At 31.4% G+C, this 23,532-nt stretch overlaps 1 long non-coding RNA gene across 1 annotated transcript; it reads left to right on the top strand.

Annotated features, from left to right (window-relative positions):
- Positions 1-4,393: 4,393 nt before the first annotated feature.
- LOC148277054 (uncharacterized) lies at positions 4,394-5,199 on the top strand. The gene is made up of 2 exons (XR_015823603.1): positions 4,394-4,492; positions 4,748-5,199. It is a non-coding gene; the product is annotated as an uncharacterized LOC148277054 (long non-coding RNA).
- The last annotated feature ends 18,333 nt before the right edge of the window (positions 5,200-23,532 follow it).

Here is a 23,532-nt window from a genome sequence, read left to right as displayed (position 1 = left end):
TGATCTGTTCCATGTATCCGAAGGGGTTTTCCGGAGCAGGATTCTCGCACTACTTTTACAACAGTCTCCTTCATGTATATTTTTCTTTTTATAATATGTACGTCTTGAATGAATGTTTGTAATGTTTATGTTATTTTTAAATAAATTAATTGAATTACTTGTAATAAATTTATTTCGAATGAAAACTGCTATCTCGCTTAAACGCTAAATTGTCACGTGTGTATTTTTATTCAGCGGCAAATAATGCGGTAAAAGCAATCATAGGATCTAAATTAAACAAGTTAGTGCAAGAAATATGCGATCGCGGGGTTTCATTCAAAATCAATTAAACGACGGAAACTGAATGTCAAGTTTATCGGCATTGACAGCTACTTACTAACTACCAGCACAAGGCACCGATGTACTAAACACTGCACTACACCGCAAGATAGGCCGTCGAAAGTTAAGAAAATGGAGTTGTCGGCAGTTGACTTGTGAAAAGGTACAAGTGTCTAAAGCAAAAAAACGTCAGAATGTTTTTTAAAACGCGAGGACGCTACCCAGTAATCATTAGAAATATATCATCGTGTACCGCCAGCCCATGTAAATATTCAATAAACTTTGCTTATGAGTTCGTTACGAAAAAGTTATGATATCATCATCATCGTTCCCTTTCCGCACCTCGTGGTGCATAGGGCACTGCATTGGTACTCCAATCGCAGCGTATCTTGATAATTTTTGTTACATGAAGGTTAGATACCAACATACTATTAAAATTCCTAAATTCTTTACAAGTCATGGTCAAAATAGCTTTGTCTTCAAAGGTGTACAAAATTATAATAATCTTTCCAATGAACTAAAAACTATTAAAAATAATATATCAAAAAATAAATTTAAAGTTAATCAAAAGAAATTTTTTGAACTCGTGTAAAAACAACATCAAATTTAAATTAGTATGAATGTATTATTGTTGTATGTTTTTTCTTTATATATCCTAAATTTTTATTTTTCTTTTTCTTTTTTAAGTACTCGTTTTTAAAATTATATAAACTTTTATAAATAAACAACTAAAACAGTGTAAGTCACTCTCCAAGCACAAGAGTTAGTCTCTTTTTTTGGAGAGTTACAGTGATAACATTTACTAGATGTGTGAAAGTAGATATGTTTAGAATTTTACAAAAACATGTACTTTTTTATGAAATTTATGAATAAAAAAAAGATTATCAGTCTTACGCCTCAGGTACCAGTCCAGGGACTATAAAATATTTTAATGTGAAAACACCTATTTAAATAAATATTTCACATCAACTATGTCGGGAATCGAACCCGAGACCTCTTGCATGGCAGGCTAACGCGCTGACCATTACACCACGAGGCCGACAAAATTATGATATAAAATATTTAAATGTGCGTGTTTACACAAGCAAAATATGAATATTTACAAGAGATGACACGAATAGTGATTTAGCCGAATACCGAATGTTCGACCACGCTCTCGGCCGAAGCGCCGAACGTTCAGCGAAATATGTGTGACAGGTTACGACCTGCCTCATTGCGGTGCGTGCGGGGGTGACGGGGCAAGCGTATTTGTTTCATTTGCGGGTAGATCATGTCGCGACACGCGTTATTTGTTCATTAATACATGACATTGTGTAACTTGTAGTTCTTATTAGAATTGATAATTCGTAATTAGTAATTATTAGTGCATCGTACATCATGGCACCATTCAATGAAAAATCACATATTTAAGAATATTGTGAGATTTGTAGTGAAGATTATAAAATAGCTGTGTGTTTGCTGTGTCACACAAGATCTTGGAAGTGATTATTATTGGGGAAAAGCGCAATCGTTTGCTACCAACAAATAATGAAAAAAATATTTTCATTCTTCACAATTTACCACAGATAGATTGTTAGTATTAAACTAATAATTTGTGATTGAAATAGATACATTTTTTAGTAATTCGTGTGTTTTTTTTCGTGATATGGTATTCGATACTCGGTAGAATATTGCGTACGTAAAAAAGTAGCCAAATAGGCCGAATGCCGAATAGTAGCCGAATATTTGTGGCATCTCCAATACTTGCATGTTTTCTAATTTAAATTTATATTGATTTTTTATAATGTTATTATTATTCTTTGAAGTTGTTAAGCATCATTTAATGAAATTAAAAATAAAAAAAACACATGAAAAAAATAAGGTCCTTCCTAAACACAGGAATTTCCTAGCTAGTCGGGACCTGAAACAAATAAACTCTGTACATTTTTAAACTGTGAAATACTAAATAAATAAATAAAAAATTAATTTGTTCACCAACAGGCAGTAACACATTAACATAGTAATTTATTATATAAATAAAAGACGAGTGATACTTTAATCCAAAAATTTGGAATATCCAGTGACCGATTTCATCGCTTTCGCGACATCTTCGAGGCTGGTATCTTTTTTAAGGAGTTCAAGGTATTTATACAAAACAGAGGTAAGGATTGATAATTCAAAATTATATGAAAGTAAATTAAATAAAGTTATTTTTATCTTAAGAATCATTATCAAAAAAATTTCGGGTTAACTAATGATTTGATATAATGATATTTTAACGAGTTTAATTATTTTATTTTTTTATCATAATGTAATTAATTAATACCTGATATGGAAAATGCATATTGACTTTTTAAACAATTTCAGTTTCTATTATTTCTTGCATTTTATTTAAAAAATGATATTTTCTCAAATGGGTAGTAGTATAAAAATAAAGTTTTTAATAAACTCGATAACTCCATAGCAAAATTGTCATTTAGATGTATAATAATTGGGAAAAATAATAATACGAGGCCAACACAAGCTGAAGGTATATATTTTGTAATAAGTAAAAACAACCACGCAATTTATTGTACGTTAACATAAGTTATGCCCGTTTTTTTAAATTTAAAAATGAGCACTAAAAGTAAAAATGGTGAAGGTTATGCGACATTCAAAGGGAAATTTTCTGCTCTACTATATATTGTGTTTGCTTTTACGTTACACAACTTATTTTATTTGATTGGAATGGAATGTTAAGTAGACGCAAGTGAGCATTTTCGACACCTTCTTCTGTTCGCGTTTAATTGAGGGCATAAAACTGTCAAAGCTGCTCGCAATATTAACGCATACGGTGAAGATGCCATGAATCATTAACTAAATTGTTTTTAAAAAAAGTAAAGGAATACATAATTAATTAATTTGTTGGTGTTTGCTGTGCCGGTTTTTTTCCAAATAAAACAAACAAGAGGGAAAATAAAATAAAAAAAAACAAAAAAATTGATAATAATGAATTTTCTTTTATCATTTTACATCAATATTGTTTTAAAGGTACACTCAGATTAGTAAATGTATAATGACTAATTATTTTATATTTAACCCAGTAGTTTTTTACGTAAACTATTAACATTTTCTTTTAAATACATTTACACGCATATAAAAAAAATATAATACTCGTATAATCTAGATTTGTTAATAAGCAAACTTATCTCCTTTGTTACACCTATTTTATTAATGAAAGGTTGCATGTATGCGTGCAATAATATAAAACAACTTGTTAATAAACCAACTAATCAATTAATTATATAAACAGACTGAACAAGTTCAGTATGCAAATAACATAAGATCCAATTTATTTTGTTCCTATGCGTCGTGATAAAACAGTGATTACAAATAAAAACACATATCGAGATAAAATCAAAATAACAGCGGACAAGAAGAAAAAAAATATTACTCTTTATTTGTACAGATGAAAACGACTACAAGACGTAAGTACGCGACCTAGAACATGTGGTAATATCTTAATTCCCAAAATAAAAACAACAACAGCACAACATCATTATACTTACGGAGGAATATTTTTCTTTGATGAAATGAACAAAGATAATAAAAACTACAGTCAGGAATAATCGTTAATTCAGTATTGGACAGCCCGGAAATTTTGGCCCTCATTGGTTTTAAAGTACCAGTTAGAGTGACAAGGCTAGTTCAACTTTATCACTGCAACAATCATATCTCAATATATTCTAGCAATTCAGTACTGAATCGTCTACATGCGCTGGGTAATAAACATTCGGATTTAGGTGACATATTTTTATTGAAATTTCAAGCTTATAAACAATTACTTGTAAAACATTTTAGTGTGGAATCAATATTTTAATTATGTTCTTTCTAAGTAAGCATTGAAAAAGTTGTTACTGGATATACTCTAGTGTAAATACTTATGTATGTATTGTAACGTTGTAAAAAAAACAAGTCCAACGTACCCCGTTTTGAAAGTATTTTAGTACTGGCTTATAATTCTAAATTCCTTGATTTAGCGCCATCTGACGGCCGCGGTAGTGACTCATCTATACGATATCCGTGCATTAGAAGTAGATTTCTTTCCATTTGAAAACTCGAGACGAACGGTCCATTTACCGCCCAAAGACTAGAAGAGAGGCGATCGCACATTTCAAAAATGTAGTCCTTCAAGAAAGGGAACGTTCAACGTAACGTAAGCCTATTTGTTTTAAATTTATTACCAAAATTCTTGTAGAAAGAGATATCACAATCTAATGAGATTGTATTTTATACAGGTTCCCTTCTTTCTTTACCTACCTTTATTCTCTACCTTTTTCACCTTATTTTATTTTATTTACTCCATCTTTTATCAACTTTGTCCGATGATAAGGATTTTACAATGTAGTATATTTACTCCATGATTCGAATGGATCACTAATTATTACGAAGTTTATTCGTAAATATCTAGAAAAGTCGATGTCAGCATTTTAAAGTTTTCTTCAAGATCATGAGACACAAATTTACAAATGCAAGGAAGCAGACGGTCATTTACTGAATTAAAATGTCGACAAATAATCTTCTGGGAAATCATCCACTGAGGCAACCCGGAGTAAAAATACACCAACCGAAGACATCTTAAATCGAGTCTCATCTGCGGATATTATTTTGTAAAATCAACATTATTTCATATCATCTCGAGAAGAAAACAATCAAGAATCTATTTCACTTGTCATTATTATCGTTACAAATATTTATTTCTTAGATAAACTTATTGTCAACCACTTACTCATATTAGCTAAGCAGAATTCTGAATTTATATATTAACTAATCTTGGTACATTTGTAGAAAATTGCTTCCTTTATTAAAATTTTGTATTTCACTAACGAGTTGTTTATTTCATAAAATCCAGATCTTTAAGTCATATTTGTTCCATTTTACAGTAAGGTATTTTATAGATAACGTTTTTGATTTCATTTATAAAGTTAAATCGATACAACATAATCTTATTTTTTGGAGAAATCTCATGTTCTTGCCGATTGAGCGAAATTGGTGAAATGGTAAGTGTTTGTAGGCACTTTATTTGGTTATCTGCATTACTCTTTTTAATCTTAAAAATTTGCTTATTGATTTTTGATAATCTATCTCTATAATGTCGCCCACCTGGGACTAAATAATTTTTTTTCAACCTACACTGAACTTCACCGTTTACAGTATGTAATGTTAAAGGTACTTGTACCGGTAATTCTTGAAAAATAAAAATAAATAAATACAATATATTTAAGAAAATAGTAAAAAGTTACATTTATAATTCTTCTTTATGTAACACTGATTAAAAACATCGTTTATTTATATTTTTTTGTAATTCACATATGTTATCCTAAAAATAGTATTAATTAAAATAAAATAAACCATTGTAAGACATCACTTCCGATTATGTACACAAGAATTGTTTATTTCTTTTACGTAATGGGAAACGTTTATGTAAATATATGTATTTAATTAATGTAAAAAAATGTATTTTTTTTTTCTGAATAAAAAAATAATAATGTAAAAGCAGCGCAGTAATCCATTAATATTAATAAATTTATAACTCGAAAGTAAGGTCTTACAAATAGGAAGAAATAAGTATGTAAAAAAGAGAAATATCACATACAACGAATACCGATAAAAACATGCGAATTGAATTTAGAAAAAAATAATTTTCAAAATCAATATGGATATTGTGGATAAATGTTGTCATTCATGATTTTTAAAATAAAATTGTTCTGTCTACAAAAACGCGACATGTTTTGCCTTGACAATTGTGACGTCAAGATTTGTGATGATGTTCTATTTATATCTGAACGGTCACAAAGTGAAAAATAAAACCGAATCGTGACGTATTAGGAGCGTGGCCAATACAATGAACCGTTTTCGCGGGAATTGAAAATATTTAATATGCTACTAATAAGAAAAAAAAAAAATTTTTTTTCACTCCACAGTATTTTATAGACCCTACTACTTTAAAATTGTAAAAAAAGCGATATTTTCCAATCCGCTCTGTTGATTATAATATTTTGTCCAGGCAGATGATGAATACAGTTCTGTGTGTGAAATAGAACCAGAGCCCAGGGCTAGTATGCTTAACTCAATTGCTTCTCTCGGGTAAAAACTTTAAAAAGGGAATCGAGTGGAAATAAGAACGTATGTCTTATAGTGTAGTGGTTTTAAACCTTATAAATAAATACTTCACGTCGACCCTCTTAGGAATCCAACCCAGGACCTCAAGCTTGGTAGGCGAACGCGCAAACTACTAGGTACACCGGGAGGTGGACTTTTCTCTACTCGATTTCCTTTCTCAGGATTTTTACATGAGTGCAGCCATCGAGTCGAAAACACTCGTAAAGGGTTCTGGTTCTATTTCACGCTAAGAACTGTATTCTCATCCGCCCGGAGGTGTTTATTTTTAAGCCATGACAAAAAAAGTACAATCGTGTTTTGAAACCGGTCAGCACATAACATTTATTTTGGTGATTTCACACTATCAAAATATGTGGTTAAATCATTTAACATGGACAATTACAGTTTCAGTATCAGAGCATTAATTGTTCAGCAATAATTAAATAAATTAAAAGCATTCCTTACCTTATGCCTGACGAAATCCAGGTTTCTGACCTGCATCATCCTGCTTGCCACATTTAGCTCCGTCTGCAAAACCTCGAGGGTCTTGACTTCCAGGAAACCAGACGCCGACAGAGCGAGGCACGTCTTCTGAACTTGCTCAATACAGGGACTGAAGCTGGAGAATCGTCCACCTGGTGATTAAAATATTTAAAAAATATATTTAAAGCATCGTTTATATTTATTTTTATAATTAAAAATGAAGTAAAAGAAATTTGTTTTTGACCACTTATTTTTTACCGACTGGTTTCGATGCTACAACAGCTTCTTTATCAAGGTATAATCTAGTCATTAATTTAACTCTATTTTATAATTCCGAATGCTAACAAAATATCGTAGAATTAAGAATTGTCCAGAAACCGCATACGCGCATCAAACAGAAGGCGACTAAACTACTCATAAAAGAGTAGTTTTACGTTTTGACCCATTAGTTTCTTTGTAGACGTCGCTCAGTACGCAACTCCTAATTTGAATTTAACTATGCCGAGTTGTGTCGTTTTAAAGTGTAGAAATACTGCTGGTATCTTGAAGAAACAGGATGGTATCACATTTCACGTGTAATTAGCAAATGCATATGTAAGTAGCATATGCATTACTTGAAAATTGAAATATTTTTCCATCTGTCGGATTGTCAAAGAAAACAAAATGGACGTTTCGTTAGTGTTGCTAGGGTAGTAAATGTTTTTTCCCTACTTTGTTCATCTAATCAGAGAACTAATTGAAATTAGACCTCCAGTCTATTGTCGACAAACATTTGGACAAACTAAAAATATTTTAATAAAACAAACTGGTCAACAAATAAAACAAAGAGGAAGCTTAAAAATCAGAAAATTATTTTCAAACGTTGCCTAGTATGTGAAATATTTCAATCGAATGAAACTATTCACAACATCAGAAAACAGTTTTTCTTGTGTATTTTGTATAAAAATACACGAGATAATACGGCCGCGAGAGGGTTTGGAATACCACCCCAGGTGCGCCCTTATCCATCTCCGCACCCGATGCACGCGGCATGCACCATTAGGCGCAGAAAAGGAATAATGATGATGTTCCTTAAGACTTCTGTCGACGAAATATGTAAGGTATTTTTTTAAACTACTTTCAACAAATGTAAAATACTAATAAAAATCGAGTAAATTATAATACAAGCAATCATAAACGAACATTTTCTAAGTTATGCTGATCGTACGCTCAAGGTACTCATTATCTGATTGTATGGTATAACCTTTTGACCGGCTTTGAATATTTCAATTCAGTCAATATTATGTTATATTCACTTTAAATGTTTGTGGTAAAACTGCCAGCGCCAAACCGATCCATACAATTATTACTGAAAATGGGTACAAGGACAGAGATAAGGAATGGAAATAATAAAGATAATTATATAGATACATGATTACGTCTTATAAGACTTGAATAAATAATTTTAAAACAAAAGGCAATGTTTAAGTTAATCTAGAGAATCATTCTTAAAGTTTAGTCTTGCCAACAACTTATTATCATGATTTTTCATTTGTTGTACTTTGTATGCTTTATTTTTTTATTCTATGTCGTTTTTTATTATGCTTTATTAACAAAAAATATACAAAATTAATTCGCGAGTCTTTCTCACTAGGGAAATCTGTTGTAAGAAGGACTATAACTGTGCGTTTATCATCATTTAATTGTCATTGTTCGCATGTTACTCGCTTTTTTTTCTTCTATGCTAATTTGCTTCATACAATTTTTTATTTAAAAAAATAAAATATTTGCGTTCTTATAATTTATTTAAATATTTCGATCTTGATGGACATTTTCAATGAGTCGTAAATAACTCACTATTAGAAAATGGAAATCAAGGTGGGGTACGGTTCGAACCTCGTACCTCTGATCCGTGAGTCCGCAACACTAGCCACGGGACCACAACCCGATTTATTTATTGTAATATTTTTATTATATGTTAATTTGATTTTGTGGGGAAGCATATGAAACAATTTGACAGAGAAATGTGACCAAAAGTAGTGTTAAAGGAATAACTATAACAATGATATTATTTCATGTCCTTGTTATAAGATATATTCATGTCCTTGAGCAAAGGATGACGATGTTCATCTACAAATCTGTCGAGAAGAGTATTTTTTGCGTATATTAGGCAGTAGGCTTCTTCAAGACTGGTACAGTAGCCGGCATTAAATAAAGGACATGGGGCTTAAGAAAGACACGGCCGGCCTAATTTGCCGACTTTGTATAGCGTCGTCCTTGTAATACATATATTCATACAAATAACGGACTCGTACAACAGAGACGACGCTCTTTGAAGTCGGTAGTCTCTTTCTTAAGGCCGATGTACATTATTTACTGCCGGGAGACAGTATCTAGGAGATTAAATCGTCAGGTAAGTATTTTTAATTTAGGGACAGATATTTAATAAAATCTAGTTTTATTTACTATTTTTAGTATGTTTTGTATATTTGTATAAATATTTGTGGATCAATATTGGAATTTAAACTTCTAAGAATTTCGTCTGAAGAGAAAAATATCTCAACAGAAAGGAAAAATTTGGACATTCTCAAAATATTGTCAATAATCTCAGAGTAATGATGCGTCAACCTATAGAGAAGCCACATCACTATGTTTTATAGTACGCAAGCGATGTTGGTTAGCAACAAATTGGCAGCCATTTAGTTTTATTTGACAACATAGGCATAACGGTTCTATTGGAAGTTTTTGTCGCTGTGCTTGGCTTGTTTGTAAATAACTTGGATATTTATGTTGTAATAAATAAAAATCGACTATGGTGATTTGCAGTATGTTTGGTTGCAGCAGTAGGAGCGTCAAAGGTGTTAAAGGAGTCAGTTTTCACAGGTAATTGATTTCTAATAATTATCCATGATTTACATTGATTTTTGGCATTTATTGTCCCAACACGAGTATTATGCTGCTTAAAACCATTCTTTATATAAACATATTTACTTCAAATGCTATTTTTTTCTCAATTTCGGAGGAACATTTGTAAATTAAAGTATGTTTACTGTTGATAATGACAGTTGATTACGGGCAATATGTCGGGGCCGCACTAGGCATATTATTCATGATTTACATTGATTTTTGGCATTTATTGTCCCAACACGAGTATTATGCTGCTTAAAACCATTCTTTATATAAACATATTTACTTCAAATGATATTTTTTTCTCAATTTCGGAGGAACATTTGTATATTAAAGTATGTTTACTGTTGATAATGACATTTGATTACGGGCAATATGTCGGGGCCGCACGAGGCATCCATATAAAGTTTGAGTCTTTATCGAGTAGAGGTCGATTAAATTTTTACTCGAAAATAGCAACGTGAACCTTGAAACCGCATCTAAAATGACATGTCCAAATTTCAGGCCGCTACCACTCGCCGTTTCGGAGATGTGACGGACAAACAAAGAAACGCGGCCTCCGTGGTGTAGTGGTCAAGACGCTTGACTCACGTACGGAAGGTTCCGGGTTCGATTCCCGGTGAGAACACAAAAATCAAAATGTAATTTTTCTCAAGCCTGGGTGCTCTGTGATGTAATTCACCACTGTAATTAGGCCTCCTGGCCTGTTGTGGTGCAAAAAAAAAAAGTAAAAAACTCAACACAGGACTTTGGATCAATAGAGTTGGGATTTATGTCTTAATAAATGTAACATATGTATATTGTGAACAAAATGAATATTTAAATAAAAAATAAACACAGACATGTATTTTCAATTTATTTTTATTTTATTTTTGCACCACAACAGGCCAGGAGGCCCAATTACAGCGGTGATTTAATAAAATAAGTATAGGCGAATTGTAGAAAAATAAATTGGAATAACCCTGCAATAATAAATACATAGGTACATATTTAAGAATAGTTACAATGCAAATTAATATCCATTTGGAAATTCTCGCCCTGAGTACGGCCCATTGTTTTGCTGTGAACTGTAGTTAACTCAATACCCAATAGTCATATAATGGTTTTCCTACGTTTGGGCTCTTCTATAGCTTAGCGCATTATTACTCTATGTCAATAATACATAGTTGAAATGAGACGTTCAGTAAATTGAAAAATAAAATGATAATTTTTCCAAGCGTAAGTACTCTAGCGTTAGACAATATACTTCGAAAAAAAAAAGGTCGATCGCATTAATAAAGAATATTGCTATAAAAAAAACATTACCAAAATGTCAACAGACTTTGCCTATGAGAAAGCGTCAAATAATGTGAGGACGCCTGCTTTAACATATCATAATTACCATTCCACTTTCCGCACCTAATGGTGCATAGGGCACTGCATTGGTACACCAATCGTAGCCAATCTTGATAAAAAAAGACATAAACGTAAGATGATTAGTCTCACGCTTCAGGTGCCAGTCCAGAGACTATGAAATACTCTAGAGTAAAAAGACCCTTTAAATAAATATATCATGTCAACCATGTCGGAAATCGAACCCGTGACCTACTGCATGGTAGGCAAACAAGCTGACCACGCTTTTAGTAGATAAATAAAACTTTAAAAAATTGTGTAAATGAGCATATCACAGACATTAGGTAGAATGGTGAATGTTCAACAGTGTGTAAAGTGATCACGTAAATCAGCCAATAAATGATACTATAGTATTATGAATATTTGAAAAATGAAACAGAGTAAATATAAACGTATTTAATTCAAACAATGAAAGCGCCAAGCGCCAAGCACCATAATGAATATTATATTTTTAATAACTTTTTTTTATTTTTTAAATTTAATTCTAATGTTAATAATTATTGTATTTTTTATTTTTTTATTGTTTAGACTGCGAGAAATTCCCAGCGGCAATAAGTCCGCTTTTTAGTCATGTAAATCTTTGTTTTATCCTTTTACAATTGTATATTATGGTTAGTAAATTTTTTTGATTATTATTATTATCAATGGCAAGTCATAAGCGCAATAAATTTCAGATTATTTCATTCGTCTCTGTTGCGATCTTGGCCTCATTATATAAAAGTTTAAAATGAGAGATCACGTGGAAACTACAAAAAGGTTTTATTCCTCGCTATCCACAACATCCCGTCTTAGAAGCGAGGTAACGATTGCGTAATAATTGTCAATAATTATACGATACGGTAATATATAGGAGAGCGTTTGCGACGCGCGAGTACAAACACATATCACGAATGACGAGCCCAACTATGGATTAAAGAAAGATTAACTACGTTTGGATACAAACGCCGCTAAATTGGATGCAAATACCCCATGTTTAATTATGGCTCAGTAATGCTCACACAATTGAGATTATACTCGACTCGGAAGGAATATTACCGCTTGACTATTAGCCATACGAGAAAAGTGAACAGAGAGTGATTTTATTTATTTATTTATTATTTTTTTCCGACATAATAAACAATGATTAATATTAATAATTAAGAGTGTAAGGAATAGAAGAGCATTTATAAGGAACAGCACGAATGTTAGGGAACACAGGCCCAGGGAAGGAATGAATATCAGGATAGAAGTGAGAGGCGCTCACTCCTCTCTATCTACCCCGCAATGGAGTCATGGGACGTGAGGCGTGATGGTATATATAGATATTTTAATTACAACATTGTGACGTAATCACATAGCTATTATAAGGTAATCACGGTTGGTATTATTATTTTGGTAAGAAGCCCTGTAAATGCCTCGATAACCCATATTTGTTTCCATAGCTTCTCTGTTGAGATAACAATAATTTGTTATTAGACCAGCATGGGTATAATCCAGAAATTAATTTGTCTTTAAGTATTAATTTGTACACATGCAAATAATAAGAGATCACCTCCCTTGTAAAAATGTATTTTTTTAATTCATATAATTAATGTAAAAATGTTCATTAAATGTACTTGTAACAAATACAATTCAAAATAATGATCAAATTCATTAAAAACATTTAAATAAAATAAGTGAATGTTATTATTTCAGACTTGTTGCTCTATGGAATAGATTAAAGATACATTTATCACTTACCATTCTAATTTCCACACAGAAACATGTCAAAAAGGCCAAAAAACTAAGAAATGTATTTTAAAAAAAAAAAATTTGAGTAAGTAAAATTCTAGGACAAAGGGTATTTAAATGAAAAAATATACAAAATCGATTTTTTATACATTAATATTGGAATGACAAAATAGGCCAAAACTTTGATTGGCTATATCTCTGTTGCACCAATTTCTAGTTGTTTCCCTGTGGAACTGGGGCAGCGATATTATTTGTATGTGTTGTATTGTTGGGGTTATGTCTTTCGATTGAATGAGAATAGTTTTTTAATAGATATGTAAGTTAATTTGAACAAGTTTATTTATTTTTTAGTTTATACATACATTGTTACAAAAAGGCACAAAAAACACAAATTCTGCTTGTACTAGGAGTAGGCTCAGTATATGAAGGGTCGGCAAGCCAGAAATATTAGTATGCCTAATGTTGCAATTGGTTCCTATGTGGGAAAATGCCTGTTCTAAGAAACCGATTTGTTGCGGCAAATATGGTTTTAGAATATGTGTCCTGTAAATAAAAAGATTATTGAAGAAATAGAAAAACCGTTATAGCCAAAAAGAGAAGAAAAGAAAAACAAAAGTTGACATGGATTTTTTAGATAATCTACGAGGGTTGATTGGTACGAGAATGCTCTACCCTTGACCTACGTGTAAAGGAGGCTCGACACGCTGGCCAATAGGCATTGGCAAACGTGTAGAGGTCGGTATTTGTGGCTGTCGGAGCTGGCACACGCGCAGGCGCGCGATCCACTTGTTGTCGTTTTTGTTTACACAGATTAAGGGGTGCTGGCGGAACGGTGGTGAACGCGTCCACGCATAGATCCATCTTTTAGTTCGCTACAAAACCGGTGAGGGCGTACATGATTTTTTCAGTCGTTCGCGCATAGGCTCGCACGGACAGAAACTGAACGACTCGCCAACGTGTGGGCAGTTTGGCGATTTCGTTGTCAATACGCGCGCCAGCATACTGGCCGACGAAACGTGCAATCGTGTAGTTTCAACAGGCCGTTGACCACTGTACTGGGAAGGGGGTGCTATTTTATCAGGACAATTCTTCAATATACAAAACATTAATTTAAAAACCTGGTACACACTATACTTATCAACGATTATATGTGTACGCTGCATGCTTTCCACACTCTTTCAAATAAAAAAAAACAAAAAAACAATGTTGAGAATAAAAATGCTCAGCAAAAATGCCTTTAAGGGTAAATTCTCTGAAACCGGTAGTATTCGTTATCTGATAACTAAATATCGTGAATAAACTTACTAATATTCGTAAATAAATTAAATGTTGGTACGCCATTTGTATAAGCTCTTTTAAACATAAAAATATAAATACGTATATACAGTTGTCGTAATTACACTTTACTCGCCTTATTAAACTGTCATAGAGAATAAGATGAAAACGCGCTGTGGATAAAGCGACTACGCTTGCGAAATATTTCGTCCAATTAAACAGATTTACGCATACAAAGTACCTACGTACAATAATGCATACGCGCATAATATATATATATAGTCTGGCTAATACAATGTTAACTGTGCGGTAATCAAACGATTATACCGATACACCTAATTTTAAACGCATCTACAACTGAGATGCAGCGTTTAAAGTTACGAAATTCGATTCACAGAGTGAGTTATCTTCAAAATTTTAGGTTTTTTAAAATGGAGTTCGTAGTAGACTATGCTTATTTTTGACAGCTGCCTTGAGTCCTCTAATCTCGACTAGAGCAGAAATTCAACGAAATATATTTTAATTACATATTTTTGAATCATCATTTTCCCTTATGCACCCAGTTGTGCTTAAGGTACTGCATTGATACTCCAATTGGAGAGAATCTTGATCATGAAGGAAAGGTTATGAATCTTTTACCAATTGCGTGCCAGTACAGGGCCGCGATTATGAACGGTTATCTTCATCGATATATACTGAGACGGTATAAACTAATATCGATATTTATGTACGAAAGTGTGTATATTTGTACGAAAATTAAAAATATCTTCGTCGGTAACCGGTTATTAAACATGTTTAGAAAAAAAATAAACGTATTATATTTTTCAGAAAACTTAATTTTACTTTGTAGATAATATTTAAGATAAATTTTAACCTACTATCATAATCGAGGCCCAGGTCTAGTAAAAATCTATTTTGAAAATATTTCATTTATTCAATAAAATCCCGTTAGGCATATAAACATATCATTAGGTTATTAATGTTTTTTTTTTTATTTAGGTTATGTAATGTCTCGTCTGGAGCTCAATCACAGATGGCTATCGACATGCTAAAAAACGTGCTAAGTATTTGAGCAATCACCACGAACAATCATGAACACGCTGAAGTTATCGCGGTCGCGTTACAAAACGAAATTCAACTTCGGTCAGTTCAAGAGGATTGGTTGAATCTCGCACACGCCTTCTTTCAATTTTTCTCGATGCATTTAGCCGGCGGTCGGCAAGCCAAATGTTAAGAAAAGCAGTCGCCATAGTAATTGTTTGTAACTTGAAAACGAAATAACAAACCGGCACGAGATTACACGCGTGTTGACTTTTTTGATTTGACGTTTGACCACGGACTACGGATACGGAACTTATCTATGGCGTTTTGCAATGCGACCGCTTTAACTTCAGCGTGTTCATGATTGTTCGTGGTGATCGCTCAAATACTTAGCACGTTTTTTAGCATGTCGATAGCCATCTGTGATTGAGCTCCTGGTTAGAATACTTATCCATTGTTTCTAATGTTGATTTTATTTTTTTCTGCAAAAGTCAGTCAAGTAATTGTAGTAATAAAGATATATTATTTTTGATTGTTCGGCATCCGTCCTTGCTTTTTTGACATGGTTCTGTTGTTTGGTATTTAATATGGGCAGGTTATTAGAGTAATAACCTAAAAGAGTCGCCCATGCGTAGACAAAACATTCTATGATTATTGACCACGAACTTCGCTACAGATTACAACAATACAACGGGCCGTAGGTACTTGCGTTGAGAATTGCGAGCGCAAACCGAAACTGTCCATTACACGTTTGTTGTTAAACTAGAAACCAAACTAAAACCAAACCAACAATTTGGAACTCTTGTTCAATAATGCAATAAAGCTTAAGGGCTTCTCTAGAGAATTATTACTCAGGCAGGTTAGCATTTTTACGCGAAACTGGCGTGTTTTATCGTGGGGTGAGTTGTAGTTTTAATTTTATGATTTTATTTTGCTGTCTTTGTATCATTGTGATGTATGTCTTCTTACTTGATATTAACATTTCATGACAATTTTGCAAGGAATTAAAACCGAACCCACTTCACTACTAGGCAAACATATTTTGTTTACTCCTTTTGATTTAATTTTTCAGAAAGTTTGCCTTAGTGGAGCCAATGAGTGAAAAACACTTTTTATTTCTTTACACAGAGAATTGTATTCTAAGACACATAAAATAAATTATTTAAACATCCGTATCATAAACAAATCACACGTAATCAAAATAGTTTATTTTATTAAAAAAATATAATTATATTTTTCAAATAAAACTTTTTTTCTATATAAATACCTCACTGGGCATAACTCGTTTCGAGGCATTCATTAAAATTAATTTTGTATTATTTTCAAGTTACAGTAGTTGGTATTTATAATAATATATGCGCATACATACACACACATAGATGTATGTATAAATGTACATAAATAAATAGTAAAATAAATAATATTAATAACAAAGAAATCATAATAGTAGTAACAAAAGAAACATAATACACATATATGTATTGTGCATATAATATTTGCCGAGAAGCATGCCGCCGTCGCGGACTTTTTGGCTCCTGTACACCGGCCAGCTGCCGGTCCTCCAACATCCGCACAAATACCTATATACCTAATACCTTTATTAAACGGACCACTCAACCATTCAAAACAACCGCATCCCTCAAAATCTTATTTAATGCATACGTTCGCAGCCATCTTGAGTTTGCATCTGTGGTTTGGAATCCTCGATATACAATTTATATATCACAAATAGATAAAATACAGAATAGATTCCTTAAACTTCTGGATCGTAAATCTCTTACATATTTTGACTCGTATTAAGACTCTTCTTGCTTTCATAGTTTAACTTCCCTTACTAAACGTAGAAGGATTTCTGATCTGTCTTTCCTCTTCAAAATTTTAAACAATTTTATCGATAGTCCGTATCTCTTGGAGCGTATTTCAATCAATTGTTCCGTAAAGTCAACACGACAAGTTCATTTTTAAAAATAATTTATTGCCCAAAAAAAAACTCGTTTTTATCGTAGCTGCTCAAAATTTAATTTACTTTGTCCCCATTTAAATATTTTTTATACAAAATTTTGTGACTTCAAAAAGAAACTTTTTGAAACACTGTAAAATAAAACATTTGTCAGTGTGTAATATGTTTATGTTCTTTTAATTAAGTTCATTTTATTATAATATTAAAATTTTGAATTGATCAACTATATTATGAAAATCCCTCTCCTCCACTCATCCACATCATATTTCCTCATTCCTTAACCTTCTTAAGAGCTCTTTTTTTTTTCTTCCTTCTCATGTCTTATATAATACATTATTTTTCTCTTTACTGTGTAACATGTTCTCTCATTATATTTGTGAAAAACTTTAACTGGATGTTTGTACAAATTTTTATATTTTGTAATCATAACAACTGTTGTTTTTCCTTAATAAATAAAAATAAAAATAAAATTCTAATAATAATCAAAACACTGTATGGATATAAACATTGAGTATAAATAGCAAATATGCAACAATAAATCCGAATTTAAGTTAAATTAAATTGAAATGACCTAGATAATTTCATTAAGATACCCATTATTGCAATGGCCGCCCCACGTCTGGTATGTTGAAAAACAAATGAAACTTCAATCTTTTAAAAAGATTATCAAGTATCTACGAGATGTTTAAAAGTAATAGACGTAGGATTGACATGTAGGTTGCTGACCTAAACGTACTTAAGGCGCACGATTTTAATACTAATAGAAAAGGATAATTAAAATTATTATATAAAGATCGTGTATCTTCTCAAACATACGTGCAGTTGCAGAGTCACGATATGAAAAATATTGGCGAAAGCTTCCATACGTGTTCGTAAACTATAAAATGGGTCACTAATTATATGTCTATGGGAAAGTGTAGATTCATCTGGGTTAAGAGGATTATATTACGGACCTACATAATTTATCATATATTGAAATAATCATAACCTTCGTAAATAAGATTACATCGCTATAAAAATGAAAAATGAATCGGATGAAATAAGAGCGTTGCGATATCGTGATTTGATATTATTTAGAGAAGATATTTGTTGAATGCAAGATTGTAAATTGGAGTATGTCTCAACACAGTGGGAATGGATTCAACTTCTTTTTCCACATCCGCTTCTAAGTGGGGCATGCGGACATCACCAGACGCCCTCGGGAGACCCTATCAATAGCCGGCACTCTCGCCTCCTGCCACGTCGATCCCACGTCCCTTAGTTCCGCCGATAAAGCCGAAATGTCGTCATCGACAGCCTACCACGACGGCGGAAGCCCGCAGATGTAAAGAAGAGGCAACTTCTGTTATTTAAAAAAAATTGCCCTCAGTCCGGTTATTTATTGCTTTGCTGGGTGTATATTGTACAACAGTTATTTTTCACGGGTCTGGGTCCGTTCCTTTATTATTTTTATTCATTTTTATTACAAAGGTCTTCAGAAAGTCGATGTATCTTTCCCCAGTGGCTTCATTTTTTATTACTTCCTCGTGGTTTAAAAAAAAAATGACCGTATTGTGCGAGCATTTGTTTGCAGTTTAATCTTTCGGCGTCAAATATAGGACAATCGTGTAATATATGAAGGAATGAAATTAACTTTTTATCTCCATATGTTTCAATGTAAAATTGAGTCATCACTGTTAAAAAAATGGATAAGATTCATTATTTAATTACAACTTGATAAAGAATTTTGTGTAGCTGTAAAACTGGTCGGTAGAAAAAAAAAAAAAAAAGGCGGTTAAAAATAAAGTTGTTTTGTATTTAATTTATTATGTTTACAACATTTTCAACTTTTATACATTTTTAGTTTTTACAAGGTTTTTGGAAGATAAGAAGTTCGGGTTCGTATTTTATTTGGAGACAGACTACATAAATATATTTACAACAAATTTGAAAAACAATTCATCACGAAAGGAAAGTTTGTTATTGGGGTGAAATAATACCTTTGTTAATTTTGTAAACAATTTATCAGTCCTGAAGATGCCTACTTAGGCGAAATCGCTTGTTGGTCAAATGAAAAAAAAAGACTTGGCCAATTAATTTAATTGATATTCAAGGTAAAAGTAGGGTGTTAATTTTGATTTTCCATTAAAAATAACATTTATCACAAAGAAATAAAGCCTGTTGTGGTTAGGTTAGGATGCCTTAAGTATTGCGGATCAGGTAAACTATGTTGCACCACGCGAAAACACGTTATAATTAAGTTGATTACACGTGGTATTAAAATGAATAATGAACCCGTGTTGAGGTGTCAGACATGGCGTATTAATACATTAGTTATGGGTGCACTTTCATATACTTTGTGTGAAAATCATGTTAGATAAACGTTGTCATAATATTATAATGATATAATGTAGGTACTAAGGCCAGATTTGCAAGATACAATTTTTGCACAAAATAACAGCATCAAACAGGAAATTATAAAAATATCTTCTGAGAATACAAAACCAAAAACGGTAAGATTACTAATGAGGAGAAGGAATGGGGATAGTTTTAGGACTCATTTGATTGCACTTCTACACCGTTCGAACTAACCGTAGAGCACGGCTTAATATGTATAATTGACGCGCAAAACAAGTAAATTAAGTTTTTCTAAAATAAAGTAGTAACGACGCGAAGGTGTACAAAAAATATTAGGAATCCGAACTTTTTATATTTTATTTATTTATTAATATACTCGGCACGCAGTGCCCTTTACCTTAAAAAGATACATATTTAAAATAATATAAACATTACAATATAATGTGATAAACTTAAAAATTAAATATAAAAGTATGATTTTATATAAATACTAAATATATAACACAGCAGTTTTGTATAAAGAACATATTTAGATATAAAAAATAATTAAATAATGTGTGCATTATTATATATATTTTTCTTTAATAGGTACAAAATATAAGTATATTAAATACAATAAAATTCTTTTGTCTCAAAAAATAAAAAATAATAATGACAATTAAAGTAATTTAAAAAATAAGTTAACACGTAACTATGGTACACAATAGTACCCATACAAAAGTAAACACAGAAAGCACTATAATCTAATTTTTGGGATAGATCTTCCGGCTTTTCGTAGATCTCTTCGCGACTAAACAGTGTGGGATGAAGTTGGATTGGCATGGTTTAGCTCAAAGTTTTTGATCTTTTGTTTTTTTAAATATATTGTATACTATTATTGTTTTGCCCTTGTTTGTCTTTGCTAAATAGTTTTATGTGGTTTTTGTTCAGTTTCTTGCATTTATGTTTTTTCATGTAACTGTTGTAATTGGCTTAGGCCGTATATATATAATAAATAAATAATCTAAAAAATGTATATTACCGTTCATCATCTTTTAAATGATTAAATATAGTTGATTTATGTAAGCTATATTTAAGTGAAAAATATCAGCAACGTCGGAATAGTTATTGCCGCATTAAATTATTATTAGATAACTTTTTAATTTATGATTTTTGGTAACATTTCATTTACAATTATTATAAGAAAGTGTAACACTAATAGAAAAGTTTTTATTTTATAATATTTAGTCGAATAAATAAAATGAAAAACAATATTTTCAAAGCTCGAGTCCATAAATGGATTGCTAAAAAGACTAGACAGGAAGCTGAGGAATATGTTTCATATGTATATAAGAATATAATTTTCGTTTCTTGAAAATCCTTTTTTCGTTTTATTGGTGTAGGTATGTTTTTTTAATATTTTTATTTCTTTTGAATTTCTACACACAGCTGATGTGAAAGTATGCACAATTATGTATACAATAAATAATACCCTGACACTCCGGAACGTGCCTGTGGGCCAGTGGAGTGGCTACATCCACATGTAAAAATAAAATTACATTGAATGTACCTATTATATAAACATTTTTGTAAACTATGTATTTGCATTTTATATTGTATTAAATAATAATAAAAAAAAATAGAATAACTTCATATATTATATTTCTTTGCTTTAACGTAAGCGTCTAAAATATGGAATTAGTTCGTTTAAAATACAGAATACCGACGGAGGTGTAGAGATGGATTCGTTCTCATAAATCAATAAGAAAAAAGGTGAAAAATTATGAAGTTGAAAACGTGATGAAGCCAAGAACATTCATCTAGTTTTTCTCACAGGAAAAGACAGATTATAAATTATAACACATTGATGCAGTGGAGCGTATGATGACCAGAATTACGCTAAATGAAGAAGTTATACCGGTTACTCGCGTGCCAGAGCTAATATTTCTTTCCTCCATATGTTACAAGGTGTGTTAGGAGTATGCATGTACGACCATACGTGTCCAACGCATTACGAGCATTTATTTATGTTGATGAGATAAAATCAAAAGTAATGGTACTAATAGAAGCATTATCAAAATGTTTCATTGTCCGACACGTGGTTCGATTCCAGATTGTTTTTTTAATTTAAAATTATTTTTTATTCAACAATGTTTGATTATGTCCAAATGCTTGCAGACTGGCTGGATTTCCTCCCTAGGTAGTTGTTTATATTTAAATTTATTTCAACAGAGAGGGAAAAAGTTTTCGAGAAGAAATTTGGAAGTCTAGGCATTTACAGTTTGAACATGTTTTGCCCATGTTTGAACATGTTTGAACATCCACATTTCCTCAACTCTTCCATCTGTTGACAGAATGGTGAATGTTACACAGTGTGTAAAGTGGCCACTTAAACCAGCCAATGACAGGTCATAAGCCCTGTAAATGCCTAGACTTCCAAATTTCTTCTCGAAAACTTTTTCCCTCTCTGTTGAAATATTTTTTTTTTTATTGTTTATTAATTAATTTATTCACCCTACGGGCTTTTACATTTATTAGTAATACATTCAAGTGCAGAAGTGTAACAAAAGTATATACCGTGGGTATAATAGCAAAAAACGTTAACTCGAAAATATGCGGATTTGACTTAATGATGCAGTTTTCAAATCATATTGAATTTCATAATTCTGTAGTTTTAAAAATAAATTTAAGGTTAAGTCGTATACCCGGTATTTTATTCAGGGTAAAAGCTTTAAATAACTTAATATTTACTTTATATAAAATTAAGAAACGGAAGTTATTAAAAACATGTTCTTAAATGAGCACTGAACATCTTACTATATTTATATAAGATATAAAATAGTAACATTGGAACAAAACTTAAATGCTTGATTTCTTGAAACAGGGATTTGAGAGTTAAAGCTTTTTGCCAGTAATCCTACGATACATTAGATTTAAAAAAAGAATAACATAAGAAAAACTAAAAGAAATAAAAATAAGGAAAACATGGAAATGTACCAACATATATCAATTTATTTATTATATACGCCCAGAGGGCTTTTACATGACAGTTACAAAATTATAATACGATTCAAGCGTTTCATTACAAAAGTTAATATGTAGGTCTATGTATCTAATAAATCTTTTTTTTTTTTTTTAAGAATCGAATTACATCTAATTATAGAAAGACATAAATAAATATGAAATATTACATAAAAGTGGGTAAGTACATGATTATCAATATACGATAAAACAGACAGTACAAGTGGGTTGCCAATATTTGAAATAGAAAAATATATAAATTTTGTATTTGAAGCACGAACTTTGTGATTATTCATTATAAAAAAAAATACCACTTTGTTTTTAACCACTAGTTAATTATATTTTTTTCCACCGACCGGTTTCAAAGGAAACAAGCTTTTTTAAATTAAGGCAATCCATCCTAAGAAGGATGATTGGAAACAAGCTTCTTTGTCAAGAATTACGTAACTAATGAATTCTTTCCTATTTTCAGTAAAGTCCTGCAAATGCCTAAAGGTTCATACTCCCTTCTAATAATGTTCTTAATATATATTGTAACATGTAAAAATACATATAATAAACTTATGTTTAATAATACGGATTAATGATCCGATTTTAAATAATATACATATTGAATACTTTATTTTATTTTTACAAATATAAACATATAAAAATAAAACTTCGTGACAATTGTTTCGCCTTATTAGGGCATTTTCAAACGAATGTATGTAATGTCAATATACATATTATTAAATGATTTTCAATAATATGTTGAATGAGTATCATAAATTCTATAACATTAACATTTTCAATAGCCATTGGACATAAAGGGTATTTGGAATTGGATCTAATTGAATTATAACCATTTGAGAACATTAATATTATTTGCATTAAATGGTATAATTAAAGATTATCAATTTACACGGCATAAGGAGACACGAGTTACCTGGAAATGTGGAAATGGGAGGACATTCAGATATATGGACGATTTAATCAACTTCATTAACATAATTCAATTGAATTCAGTATGC

This window comes from Micrasema longulum, unplaced genomic scaffold, assembly GCF_059751315.1.
Source record: "Micrasema longulum isolate JH-2025_06_02 unplaced genomic scaffold, ASM5975131v1 h1tg001093l, whole genome shotgun sequence".
Lineage (NCBI taxonomy): Eukaryota > Metazoa > Arthropoda > Insecta > Trichoptera > Brachycentridae > Micrasema > Micrasema longulum.
This window is presented reverse-complemented; position numbering and strand designations above follow the sequence as displayed.